The 13,010-nt window shown below is 47.1% G+C and overlaps 1 protein-coding gene across 3 annotated transcripts in view; it reads left to right on the top strand.

Annotated features, from left to right (window-relative positions):
* Positions 1–13,010, top strand: part of ARRDC3 (arrestin domain containing 3) — a 124,638-nt gene that overhangs the window by 82,628 nt on the left and 29,000 nt on the right. The gene's annotated exons all lie outside the window — the stretch shown is intronic.

Raw genomic sequence — 13,010 nt, 5'->3', positions numbered from 1 at the left:
AGCTACACCCAACAAAAATAAATCAGACATTTAATTAGAGTCATCCCCGTTTTTATTTTTATGAAATGATACATAATAAAACAGCATTTAATAGAAAAAACAGATGCAGTCTGAAGCTGTCTTTCTATCATAGAGAGCATGTTAAGGATGTGCTGACCAAAAAAAAAACCACCACCCAAAAACAACACAACAGGAATGCAGCAGTGTTAAATACTACATTTATACTTTTGCAAGGGAATTTATACAGCTACCTCTGGAACAAGAAATTGTCTGTACCCTCTTTTTTCGAGGACACTGTTTACAAAAGAGAGCATTCTGGAATCTTTCTGGTGCGGGATAGCTTCTAACACCACTTTCGGGTCATCAGAATCCTTAACCCTGGTGATGAGATTTAGAGTCTGATCCACTGTCTCACTAGTCAGCATTAGCATTTTCAGACTATAACCAATTATAATGATTATGTGGAGCACTGCTTTCACACACATGCTTGAAGACAATATTCTAATAAATCTGGAAATATTTCTTTCAGTCCAGGTGACACATTCATGTGAGTCTTGACCCCCTGCTTGAACCATACACCTGTAGCATGAATCATGCATATAATTCTTCAGACAGGATTTTAAAATTCCATATACCCCCGCTCTCACGAGCCCCTTCATAGCAGACTTCCTTTTCCTTGCTGGTATGTAATCTGAATCATTCACTTGTAGTCCTAGGAAATTCTGCATAGTAACATGACTGGGTTGATGTAGGAGGGGAAGGTATGCTCTTATTACCTTTTCTTTCTTTCTTTTTAAAAAGAGATATTCCCACCCAAATTCTCCATACGCACCCTGATATGCATGTTCCCTGGCTCTGTATAGTTCCACATTGCTAGAGGGTGTGTGTCAAGACATCGACCCTCACCCTCCTGGGAAAAAATAAAAGAACACAGTTTTTTAAGTTGCACCCCCTGAGGAACTCTCTCATACTCCCAGTCATGTAACACCAACACTCCTTATTTACCTGGGCTCCAAAACATTCTACAGCTGCATCCTCCAAGATTCCCTCCCAAATTTCATAAACTTCTTGGTCTTCTTCTTCGGGACGCTTGGCAGGCAGAAGTTTCTCATCATCAGAACATGTGCTAATAGACTGCTTTCTCGGGCTAAGCTTTACATCTGTTTCTTGTACAATAGTCTCCAAGGATCTCTCTGGGGAACCCATGATCACACAAACAGTGAGTCTGCAAAACAAAATGGCTCAGAGAGATGCAGACTATTCCTACAGAATCAGTATGGCCAGGCGTGTTCGTAAAGGGATCACTTGACCCCGTTTCAGCCAATAAAGTTACACAAAATGGCCTCCCGGTCATTATCACGCCTGTGCACATGGACCTTTCCGGGGTCTGATACCTGTTCCCATTGGTCCAGGGTGGCTAGGCATGTTCATAGAGGGGTCACATGCCCACCTACGGGACATGTCTGGACATATTCTGGGGGTAGGAGTGGAAGGTGGGGACCAAACTTCCAGGGTGAGGGTGTACGCCTACTTCTGACCCTTTCCGGCCACATGGGGGTCTCCTCTGACCATTTCCACTGATGTATTTCCACTGACGCATATCCGGTGATGTATTTCCGCTGACGTCAGCACATTTTGACAGCTGCACGCCCCGCCCCCTGTGACGCCATTATGACGTCATCCTCCAGCCAGGTGCATTTGTTTGTAAACAAAAGCACATGGCTTTTGACAGCAGGTATATATACCTCTACTACTAATGTGTATCTATTAGATGTTGGTTTCCTTACCTTTTTAAACTAGTATTCCTTCTGTCTCAAGCCTTCAGCTCAGGTATCCTATAGAAAATGTGTGTGTGTGTGTGTGTGTGTGTGTACACGTATATACCTAAAACACACATTTAAGTGTTACAGTTAGGGAAACAGGCTTCTAAACACTGACTGCTGTCCACACTAAGTTACTCATAAGCAGTTTTACTGAAATTAATTTCCTATTAATTTCAATGGGAGTACTCAATGCTATTTTTCTGAAGCCTGTCAGATAGGCTAAAGGGAGGGGTATGCTAAGTTTCAGCACATAGCCAGCCAGTCACCTTCCTCCCTCCCCTTGTGCAGTGGACCCATTGCTGAGGATGTGTTGGTTTCAAGGCCATGATCCTCAGATGGGGAACAAATAGCGCAATTGTAGTGTGGGGGTGCAGGAGGGCTCTGAGTACTCTTTAGGAGCCACTCAAGTACCCTTATGGGTACTAGAATCCTCCGCCCCCCCTTGGGAAATCTTGCATTAGATCATTTAGATGTAATAGGTTTACTTCCAGCAGGCTATTCAATTAAAACAAGAGGACAAACTGCAAGAAATGTTGCAATGTATTCCCATCCCCTAACTGGAGTGCACCTGTTCAGGACTTCAGCCAGTCTGGAAGAAAAGTCAAAGTTATCCACACGACACAAACTGCCTAGGGTAATCCAAGCAGCTCATACCACCTGGCTGCTCCAGACCAGAGTAACCCAACTCCTCTACCGAGGTCTTTACTGTGGGTAAAGGATCGTGTGAACAATCACCCTGGGGAGCTGGGCTCTTGACCGACCTGCCACTATTTTAGGCAGCGAGTTGGGGGAAGGAGCAACCATGCAAATCAGAGCAGCTGCAGTACTGAGTGCAGCTGCTCCACTGTTCATGTACTGCATTCTGGGTCCCTGGGGGACCCAGCATGAGCTTTCCCCCCTCCTGCCCGCACTCTGCCACTTGAAGCCCAGTACTCATGTGGGCATGTGTGTGGCAGAGTTGTGAGGAATCTTCTGCTTATCTGCGGAGAGCCTGCCACCCCGCATACCTTCCCGACACCCAGGTAAACTGGTTGCATGCACAACCTTATCCTATATTTATTGATTTATATAAGAAGTTATATCTCAGCTTCCACTCCAGTGTTCAAGGTGACTAACAGCCAATTAAAGTGAAACGCAACGTCAATTAAAGTTAATCAGAAACAAAATCAATCAAAGCCAAAGCAGAAATGACAGAAAACAACCCACAACAAACCTAATCAGTTAACCAAGATTAATGCCTAGCTAAACAAGTGTATTTTTAAAAGGTGGCAAAAACACAACACAGTGGAGGCTAGATGAATCTCCTGGGTCAGGAATTTCTACGGCTTTGGTGCTACCATGGAGAAGGCCATTTCCCATCAGATGTATGTAAGGCTATTATGCATAGGATGGCCTTTCTAGATGATCTCAAAGATTGCATAGGCTCATATGAGTGGAAACTGTCCTTTAGGTATTCTGAGCTCAAACACTGAAGGCTTCAAAAGCACTTTGAATTCTGCCCAGAAACATATTGGAAGCCAGTGCAGCTGGAGCAACAGAGGTGTCACATGGTCAAAATGGCCAGCCTTGCTACAGCATTCTGCACCTGCTTTTCAAGGACAGCCCCCACATACAGTGTGTTGTAGCAGTCCAGTCTCAAGGTGGCTAGTGCACGTGTCACCTTAGCAGATCTTCCTACTGATGGAATGGACACAGTTGGTAGACTTTCCAGCCTCAACTGAGTAGAAGCACTCCGTGCTACAGCTGCCAGCTAAACATCCTGTAGCAAAAATGGGCTGAGGAGTGCTTTCAGAACCTGTGAACTGTATTCTTCAAGGCTAGATCAACCCCATCTAAAACAAGCTGAGATCTAATTCCCTGATCAACATTTCTACTGGCTAGGAGCACTTCTGCCTTGTCTGGATTAAGACTGCATTTTTTGGCGCACATCCAGTCCTTCATTGATTCCAAACATCATTCAGCAACTTCCCTGGAGCCAGACAGAGAGGAGAGAGAGCGCTGGGAATCATCAGCATACTGATGACATCAGATTCCAAATCTCTGGATGATTTCCCTCAGCATTTTCACACAGATGTTAAACAGCATGCAGGACAAGATTGAATATTGTGGAACACTATGCACCAAAGGCCATAGTGTGACTCAGAAGCACCCCAACACCACCTTATTTTATGTATGTATTTATTTATTTATCAAATTTGTATACCACCCCAAACTTTCGTCTCATCTTTCAACTTCCAAGATGAGGAAAACATGCTCTGGAGTACCCCTCCCCACAGCTTCCCTCCACTCAGCAACCTGGTTCTATTTTGAGCCCCCATTTATTTATTTATTAGATTTATATACCACCCTTCCAAAATGGCTCAGGGCGGTTCACAACATGATAAAAACAATTAAAACAAATTAACAATTAAAATCAAACTATTAAAACACAATAAAACCAATAAAACAGCTAAAAGCCCTGAAAATCAGGGCAACAGTTTAAAACAGTTTAAAACAATTAATCATTTAAAACTCTGGAAGGCCAGGCCAAATAAGTACATTTTAAGGGCTCTCTTGAAGGAACGCAATGATCTCAAATTACAAATTTCTGCCGGGAGTGCATTCCATAGCCCAGGGGCAGCTACAGAGAAGGCCCGCCTCTGCGTCGCCACCAGACGAACTGGTGGCAACTGGAGACGGACCTCCTCAGATGACCTTAACGTGCAGTGGGGATCATGTAAAAGAAGGCGCTCTCTTAGATAACTCAGACCTAAGCCATTCAGGGCTTTAAAGGTAATAACCAGCACTTTGTATTTTGCCCAGAAACATATCGGCAGCCAGTGTAGCTGTTTCAAAACAGGCATAATATGGTCTCTCCGGGTTGCCCCAGAGACCAATCTGGCTGCCGCATTCTGAACTAACTGAAGTTTCCAGACTATGTACAAAGGCAGCCCCATGCAGAGTGCATTGCAGTAGTCAAGCCAGGAGGATACCAGCTGATGCACCACTGTTTTGAGTAGGGATGTGCCCGAAACATTTCGGAGGCCATTATGAAGGCCTCTGAAACGTTTCGGCACTGAGGGCGTTTCAGAATTTCGGCGCCGGCAGGGGTAGCGCTTTAAGGGCAGGGGAGGGTGTACTCACCCCTCCCGCCGCATTTCCCCTGCCGCCACATTGGGTTTTTTTAAGCCCCTCGGGGCGGCAACATTCCTCCCTGCCACCCCGTCTTCCCCGTCGGCCAGAAGTGGCCAGAAGTGGCGAGTGCGCGTACACCTGTTACATGTGCGTGTGCGCCCCTCTGCCGTGTGCGCGCGCACGATGGGTGCATGGGCACCCGTGACTTCCAGCCGACGGGGAAGACGGGGCAGCAGGGAGGAACGCTGCCACCCCGAGGGGCTTAAAAAAAACAATGCACCGGCGGGGGAAATGCAGCGGGAGGGGTGAGTACACCCTCCCGCACCCTTAAAGCACTACACCCACCGGCACTGAAGATTTCTACGCACATCCCTAGTTTTGAGGTCATCCTCTCTGAGGAATGGACGCAGCTGTCGAATCAGCCAAAGCTGATAGAAAGCACTCCTGGCCATGGCCTCTACCTGAGATACCAAGGTAAGGCCTGGGTCCAGGAGTACTCCCAAGCTGCGCACCTGATCCTTCTGGGGGAGTGTAACCCCATCCAGCACAGGGAGATCTAACTCATCCCTCAGATTCTGAGCTCCCACAATGAGCACCTCCATCTTGTTTGGATTCAGCTTCAATTTGTTCTCCCTCTTCCAGCCCATTATGACCTGTAGGCAGGCATTTAGAGAATGAGTGCCATTTCCTGAAGATGAAATGGAGAAGTAGATTTGCGTGTCATCAGCATACTGATAACACCCAGCACCAAATCTCCTGATGACTTCACCCAGCAGTTTCATGTAGATATTAAAAAGCATTGGTGAAAGAATGGAGCCCGGGGGGACAGCTCCCGTTTTGAGGAGCAACTGTCACCAAGCTCCACCATCTGGAATCTACCTGAGAGATTGGAGCAGAACCACTGCAAAGCAGTGTCCCCTATCCCCAACTCCCCCAGGCGATCCAGAAGGATACCATGGTCGATGGTATCGAACGCTGCCGAGAGATCCAGAAGAACCAGCAGAGTCACACTCCCTCTGTCGATTCCCCGGTAAAGGTCATCCATGAGGCTGACCAAGGCTGTCTCAACCCCATAGCCAGCCCTAAAGCCAGTTTGAAATGGATCTAGATAATCAGTTTCCTCCAAGACTGCCTGGAGCTGGTCGGCCACCACCCTCTCAATCACCTTGCCCGACCAAGGGAGATTGGAGATTGGCCTGTAACTGTCTATCACTAAGGGATCCAGAGAAGGCTTCTTTAGGAGTGGTCTAATCAATGCCTCCTTCAAACAAGGGGGCACCCTACCCTCCCTCAGTGATGCATTTATGATATTAACTAGGCCATCTCCAACAATCTCCCTGCTAGATAGAAGCAGCCAAGTCGGGCAAGGTTCCAGAGAACCGGTGGTAGGCCTCACCACCCCAAGCAGCTTGTCCACATCCCAAATCAAACTCCTCACAACCCGGGATAGCTCTGCTGAGCTCGAACCTGCAGCCGCAATGCGCGCAGACCAAAAGCTCTTTTTTGCCACATGCACCACGACCGCATAACTCTTCAAATGCATGACATGCTGTATCCTGTCAGATTCGAACCAAGTTCTCCTCCACTTGCGCTCTAGTCGCCTACCCAACTGCTTCAGCCCCCGCAACTCCTCAGTATACCAAAGGGCCATTTTTGCAGCAGGTCGGAAGGGACGCTTAGGAGCAATCATGTCTACTGCCCTGATGAGTTCCCTGTTCCAGGTTGCTACCAGGGCATCGACAGCATCACCGGCTGCACCAACATCAAAATCCTCCAAGGCCTTTTGAAATCCCACTGGGTCCAGCAGCCTTTTCAGATGGACCATCCTAATAGGTCCATCACCCCTGCAGAGGTGGATTGTGGCTGTGAGACCAACTTTAAACAGGTAGTGGTCCGTCCATGACAATGGGGAAACCATTGGATCCCCCACCCACGGAACACCCCCCTGATCTGAACAAAAGACCAAATCGAGTGTGTGGCCGGCAACATGAGTTGGTTCAGAAACTAATTGGGATAGGCCCATAGTTGACATGGCCACTATGAACTCCTGAGCCGCACCAGACAAGCCAGCCCCAAAGTGGATATTGAAGTCCCCCAGGATCAGAAGCCTGGGACACTCCAACAGCAACTCCGCGACCAGCTCGGTCAGCTCAGTTAGGGAGTCAGTTGGGCAGTGGGGTGATTGGTACACCAACAGAATCCTCAATCTTATGGACCACAGCCACTCCACCCCACACCCCAACACCCACATCTTCTAGCCTGTTCCACGACAGAATAACCTGGTGGGAGAAGCTGAGCCCACACAGGACCACTCGCCTCCCCCAATCAGGTCTCAGTTGTACATGCCAGGTCAGCTCCCTCATCCACGATCAAATCGTGGACAATTTTGGTCTTATTCTGAACTGACCTGCATTACAGAGGAGCAAGGCCAGACTCTGAGGGTCGTTGGAGCTGCTCCCCGAGGCCTGAGAGTTGACAGCACAGTTGGAAGTGGAAACAGTCACTAAGTTACTAATTTCCCTTCCCCAGTAACGGCCAGCTGCTCTGCCTGCACCAATTCTTCTATTCCCCACCACAACAGTAATAGCTGCCCAAGAAATGCTGGGCACATTCCCAGAACCATCCCCCTCAAGAGAGCCCAACCGCATATTTGATAAAGGCCTGGCACAACCCAACCCCCAGCCCTCAGTCCCACCCTCAAAGGCCCAGCCCCAAAGGCCGGCCCCCTTTGGCGGCCCCCTACAGGTGGCCCGATGGCTACACCGATGGCTATGCCTTTGGCGAGCCTCCCTGCTTTTGAGCCAACTAGCCCTGAGAACCACACCTCTCATGTGTAGCTCCCAGAACAGGCTCCAGGTGGATCTCCTCAACAGTCTGGGGGCTGGCAACTCGCCAGCTAGAACTTGGCAGCAGACAATTAGGCTGCTCCCTGTCTGGCCTGACACTCTTGTGAGGGAGGTGTGGGTGAGAGAAGGAGGTGTTTTGCCATCTGGCATTAGTAGAGATTTTGCTCAGCAATTCTCTCCCCTCTCCTCTGATGGTCCTTCTCACGAGTGATGTGGGGGTGTTCCCATGGCCTTTCGCTCTCATGACTAAGCAGTGCGCCCTGGGGTGGGTAACCATATCTTTGAAGAAGTTGTTCAGCTTCCCACTGCTGACCCTGGTAACCGGCCTTGATCATGAGTAAGCCTGGGGAGCAAGAACTCCCCAAAGGGGAAGGGGCTGCCCCTCTTCCCCGATCTGTCTGTGAAAAGAATAGAACTTAGCTGGTACACAATACCTGCATGTGGCAGCCTCTTCAACCCAGAAATGAGCACCCCCCCCAAACACTTTGTTCCCCACCTGGAGAGGGGATGCCCTGTGCATGTTGGCTATCCCTGTCAGGATGGGGCCATTTGTCAGGGCATACTCACATGCATTTATGGAGGAGACCCCAGGTTTGGGCATGAACCTTTAAACCCATTCTAAATTCCAGGGTCCAGTCTGGTGTGGCACTGTAGGCAGATCTCCTGGCACTGGGATACCTGGGAGAGTGGAGCACCAGTTTCCAGTGGCCTTGGAACAGATGGATTATCCTTTGGGGCAAGGGTGCACATCTCCACATGGGTGGGTGGGCTGGCAGCACACAGGGTTTGACAGCAGCTTGGTAGAAGTCACCAAGACAGGGACAGCATTCACCCAAGTACCTGTCCCCGTGGCTTTCCTGCATGGAGCATCCTGGCTCGGTATCAAATCCCCTTAGTCTGCCCTTCTTGTGAGGGAACAGTCTGTGGGATAATGTTGCAGCATGAACCAAGAGTACCACCTTGTACAACTAGAGTACCACCTCATGCATTTGCAATTAGTCCTCACAGATGGTTCTTCTCATGAGCAAGACTAGGGACCAATAACAGCAAAAGGGAAGGGACTGGACCGTCCTCCCTTCCCCAAGCTTTCTGTGGGGAAAAATGGATCCTGGCTGCTTGAGAATCCCTGCTTGGGTCTGCCTTTTATACCCGACCCTTTTTGCCCATCCTGTCATCTCATGCCCTTCTCCTACTGCTTGCTAGGTGGGGGGAGCAAGGGACGGAGTCGGGAGAGGGAATGCCCTGAGCGACTGTGCAGCATGACAGGCTGACAAGTCTGGGATGGGGCGTGGTGGCATCCCTGTTGCCTGGCAACTACATAGCCACATAGCTGACAGGAGGGGCAGGGCTGGTTCTCCAAGAGGCTGCTTGCGAGAAGTGCCGAAGGTATGGAGCAGCCATCTCCTCAGGCAGGTCTGTGCCGCTGTCTCTATTGTTGTGGTTTGAAAATCAGCATGAAACTGTGGTTATTATGGCTGCATCTGGAGTCGACGTAATACTTCAGTGGCAAAACCAGAGGTCTCGGCCACAAACCCTAGAGATAACCCAAGGTTCAATTTGGTGTTTGGCAAGGCAAACCAGTGGTCGCTTTCAGCCCATAACTGCAGTTCCACACGTTTGGACATACTCGAGTTCCAACCTCAGCCATGTTTAACTCTGATTTGGTCTTACATGTGAACCCGGACACAGTGACACCAACTAACATTCCAGAAAGCCACTTAATGGCATAGAAGGCAACTTAGAGATCCAGCAGAACTGTATTCCTTCCGTTTACTTCCTAGTGCAGATAATGAACCACAGTGACCAAGGCCATTTGTGTCCCCAAACCGGGCCTGAAACTAATCTGAAAAGGATCCAGATAATACATTCCATTCAATAATCCCTGGGTGCTGTTGTGGTACTCTGTAGGGTTCACAGGGGGAGAGGGTTAGGAGGAAGAAGGGGAAAGACCCATAGACTTGGAAAAGAATGTTTTGCAATGGGTTTAATAGAATGGATAGAATAATTGTCCAAAATATTCTCTTCAGTTTGAATTAATGCATTGGCAGATATTATTTCCAAGTCAGAAAGACCTTTTTCATTCCCCTTCTCTTGTAGCTTTCCTCAGCTGTCCTGTAGGGTGTTCAAAGGTTCAGGTTTGAGGCTGACTGCCAGCTCCTATGTATCAAGTGAGCAAGTCTCTGGAGAACATGAAAGGGACAAGGTGTCCTTTCCCCTTTCCCCTTTCCTCCCTCCTGTAGCCTCCCCATATAGAGATGAGAATGTTCATGGCACACATTCAGCTGACTGTAATGCTCCTCTCCAGGAAAAGCTGTTAGGGGGTCAAGCAGGCCAATTCCTCCCTCCTTGCATTCTCCTTTGCCCTCCCAGCTGGCACCCTCAGCATTTCATAGGTTTGGGAAGCCACTGAGCATATTTTTTTAATTGGGCTATTTGCTATTGGTTTTGTATTATTTGTGGGGTTTCTTTTCTTCTTTTAGTTCACAAACCCAGGGAACCACCTGGATATGCAGCCATCACTACTTTGGTTCTGCTTTACTGCCAAACTGATACATGTTGGATCACCCAAGTCCAATATAAGAAGGAATCAGCTGTTTTTTGTTAATATGTCACATGTATTGATTGTTTCAAGAAGCTGTGTTAATAACAAACATGTGTGATGTGTATCAACCTATGGACGTACTCTCACTCCCCAGTCTTAACCGTATTTATTTCAAATAAATCATATTTATTTCACTTAAGCCAAGTTGTGTGATTTAAGGATTAGCGCCTTAAGAAGATACAAACCTAGGTGAACTCCACGTAGTTAAAAGTGTTGCAAAGAGTCAGAAGCTACCTTTAGCTGCACTTTTATTTGATTGGCACTCTTTGTCCTCCCAATATTTTACATCTCGTTTGCCATGCTGTGCTATGCCTTTAAGGGCTTAAACTGTGTGACTGTCTGCAATTCCATTTTTGCTTATTAAGCCATTCTTCCTGTAATTTGATTTGGAAATGAGAAGGATGGAAAGATCATAGCATCCCCTCCAGCAATATAAGAGGAAGGCAACAAATGATTCTTGTTCAAGGGAAACCACAGGGATTATTAGAACATCCTCTGGAAATCTGAATAGCCATGTGGGGACCATGGCTATTCCCAACATCGCATGCTTTTCATTCACATGTGTGAAATAGGTGGTATGCCTTCCAGAAATAAGAGCTTTCTCTGCCTGGTAATAATTTCCGAGCTCTTCTTTAACACAGCACGCAAGCCAATTAGCTGCTACCGTGTGCTTTCTGCTGTCACGTAGGGTTAGGTGACTCAACGCTGAGTCACCGAATTCTCTGCCAATGGAATTCCCAGCCTCTCAGCTGTTCTCTGTCAGCCTATCTTGGGCAACTGAAAGACACTCCTCAACTGCAGTAGCCTGCCTGTCTAAAATCCACTTCAATCCAGTTTGCTAGTCAGCAAGCATATCTGACTAGACCTTTCCCAGCTAGTCGATATTATGCTTTAAACAGTGTGCAGTTAGTCTTCAGGCACCAAATAAACAAAGGAAAACCAATTTCTTGTTTTGTAAAAGAAAGAATCACTCAGATGCTTAGAATCTGAGAATCACTCAGCCAGACTGTAATAAAGACCCTCATGTTATCTTGAGAAATTGCTGCAATAATCTTCTTACCTATTGACCTGTGCCAGGCAAAAGCTCATTCTGCTCCTTCCCTAGTCTCTCGCTCTTGATTATAAACCTGTGTTTTAGAGTGTTATCTTCACTGTACATCTGATAATTAACTCTGGGAAGTAATTTCTCTCCAGCAGTGACGCAGATCAGGTGTGGATTTGACCTTATAGTTGAAAATGAAAGAACATTTTATAGCAAGATTTGCATACACTCTCTCATTGTCACCATTTAATAAGGCTTGTAGAGACAATTAGAGGGGGTGGGGGTGGGTTGGCGGGAGGGACCAAGTTGAATGTCACCCTGTGTTTGGCAGGGTCAAACATCTTCCCTTTAGGGCGCACATCCATGGGGAGTAAATCACCTTTTCCCAGCACTCAGACCACAAGTAAATGATTCTGGCAAGACATAAGGAACATAGAATCACAGGAAGCTGTGATTCAGACCACTGCTCCATCTAGCTCAGTCTTGTGTAAGCTGACTGGTAGTGGCTCACCATGTTTTCAGAGAAGAGTCTTTCTCTCCCTAGGTGGAATTGCCAGGGATTGAACCTTGGACCTTTTGCATGCATGGCAGATGTTTTACCACTGAGCTATGCTCGCCAACCTCTCCACCCTGCAAGTACTCCCAGCACTATAGAGAGACATGTGTCATCTTTGGGTGATATTGGATGTCTCTTAGATAGCATGGTAATTTTGGATGCCTGTGCTACATCATGACATGACATGGCATGACATAGCATAACATGGCACAACTACTGACCAAAAAAAAAAAAGGCAAACCCTCCCCAATACCCACACAGTTCTTTTAAAAAGTCTGTGAATAATGTTTGTTATGAACACTTACTCACTGTACCACAAGTGCTCATGTATGATTTATTATATTTTTATCCCACTCCACCCTTTCTCCAAGTAGCTAAGGGCAGCATTCATAGTTCTGTCCCTCCCTCAATTTTATTTATGTATTAATTATTTTATTTATTTATCAAATTTGTACACTGCCGCAAACTTTCATCTCTGGGCGGATAACAAGAGCATAAAACAAGTTAAAACATATTTAAAAACTTAAAACATTTTAAAAATTTAAAAATCAACCACAGATTAAAACCTTAAAAATTTCAAAAGCTGAAAAAGCTTGGGTGAAGAGGTGGGTTTTCAAATGCTTTTTAAAAAATTATCAGAGATGGGGAGGATTGTATCTCAGTTAGGAGCACATTCCACAGTCTCGGGGCAGCAACTGAGAAAGCCCGTCTGTGACAACCTTGCAGGGTTAGGGCCAAAAGAGAGAGTGGAACTAGCCCAAAGTCACCCTGTAAGCTTCATGACTGTGGCAATTTGAACCTGGGTTTCCCTGGTCCTTGTCCTACTCGCAAACCATTATACTACATGAAAATTCCAATTTCTAGCACTGCGGCTCACATCTTCCACTAGCTTATAAAAAGGGATAGCAAAGAATTATTTTCCACGGACTAAGCTTGAAACTCTCCTCTGTGCAGGATCTCCACTCTGATCCCTCACTCACTCATTCACTCACACACAGAGAACATTCGCTGCATCAGTCCTAACTAA

The sequence above is a fragment of the Hemicordylus capensis genome, chromosome 2, assembly GCF_027244095.1.
Source record: "Hemicordylus capensis ecotype Gifberg chromosome 2, rHemCap1.1.pri, whole genome shotgun sequence".
NCBI classification, from domain to species: Eukaryota; Metazoa; Chordata; class Lepidosauria; order Squamata; family Cordylidae; genus Hemicordylus; species Hemicordylus capensis.
This window is presented reverse-complemented; position numbering and strand designations above follow the sequence as displayed.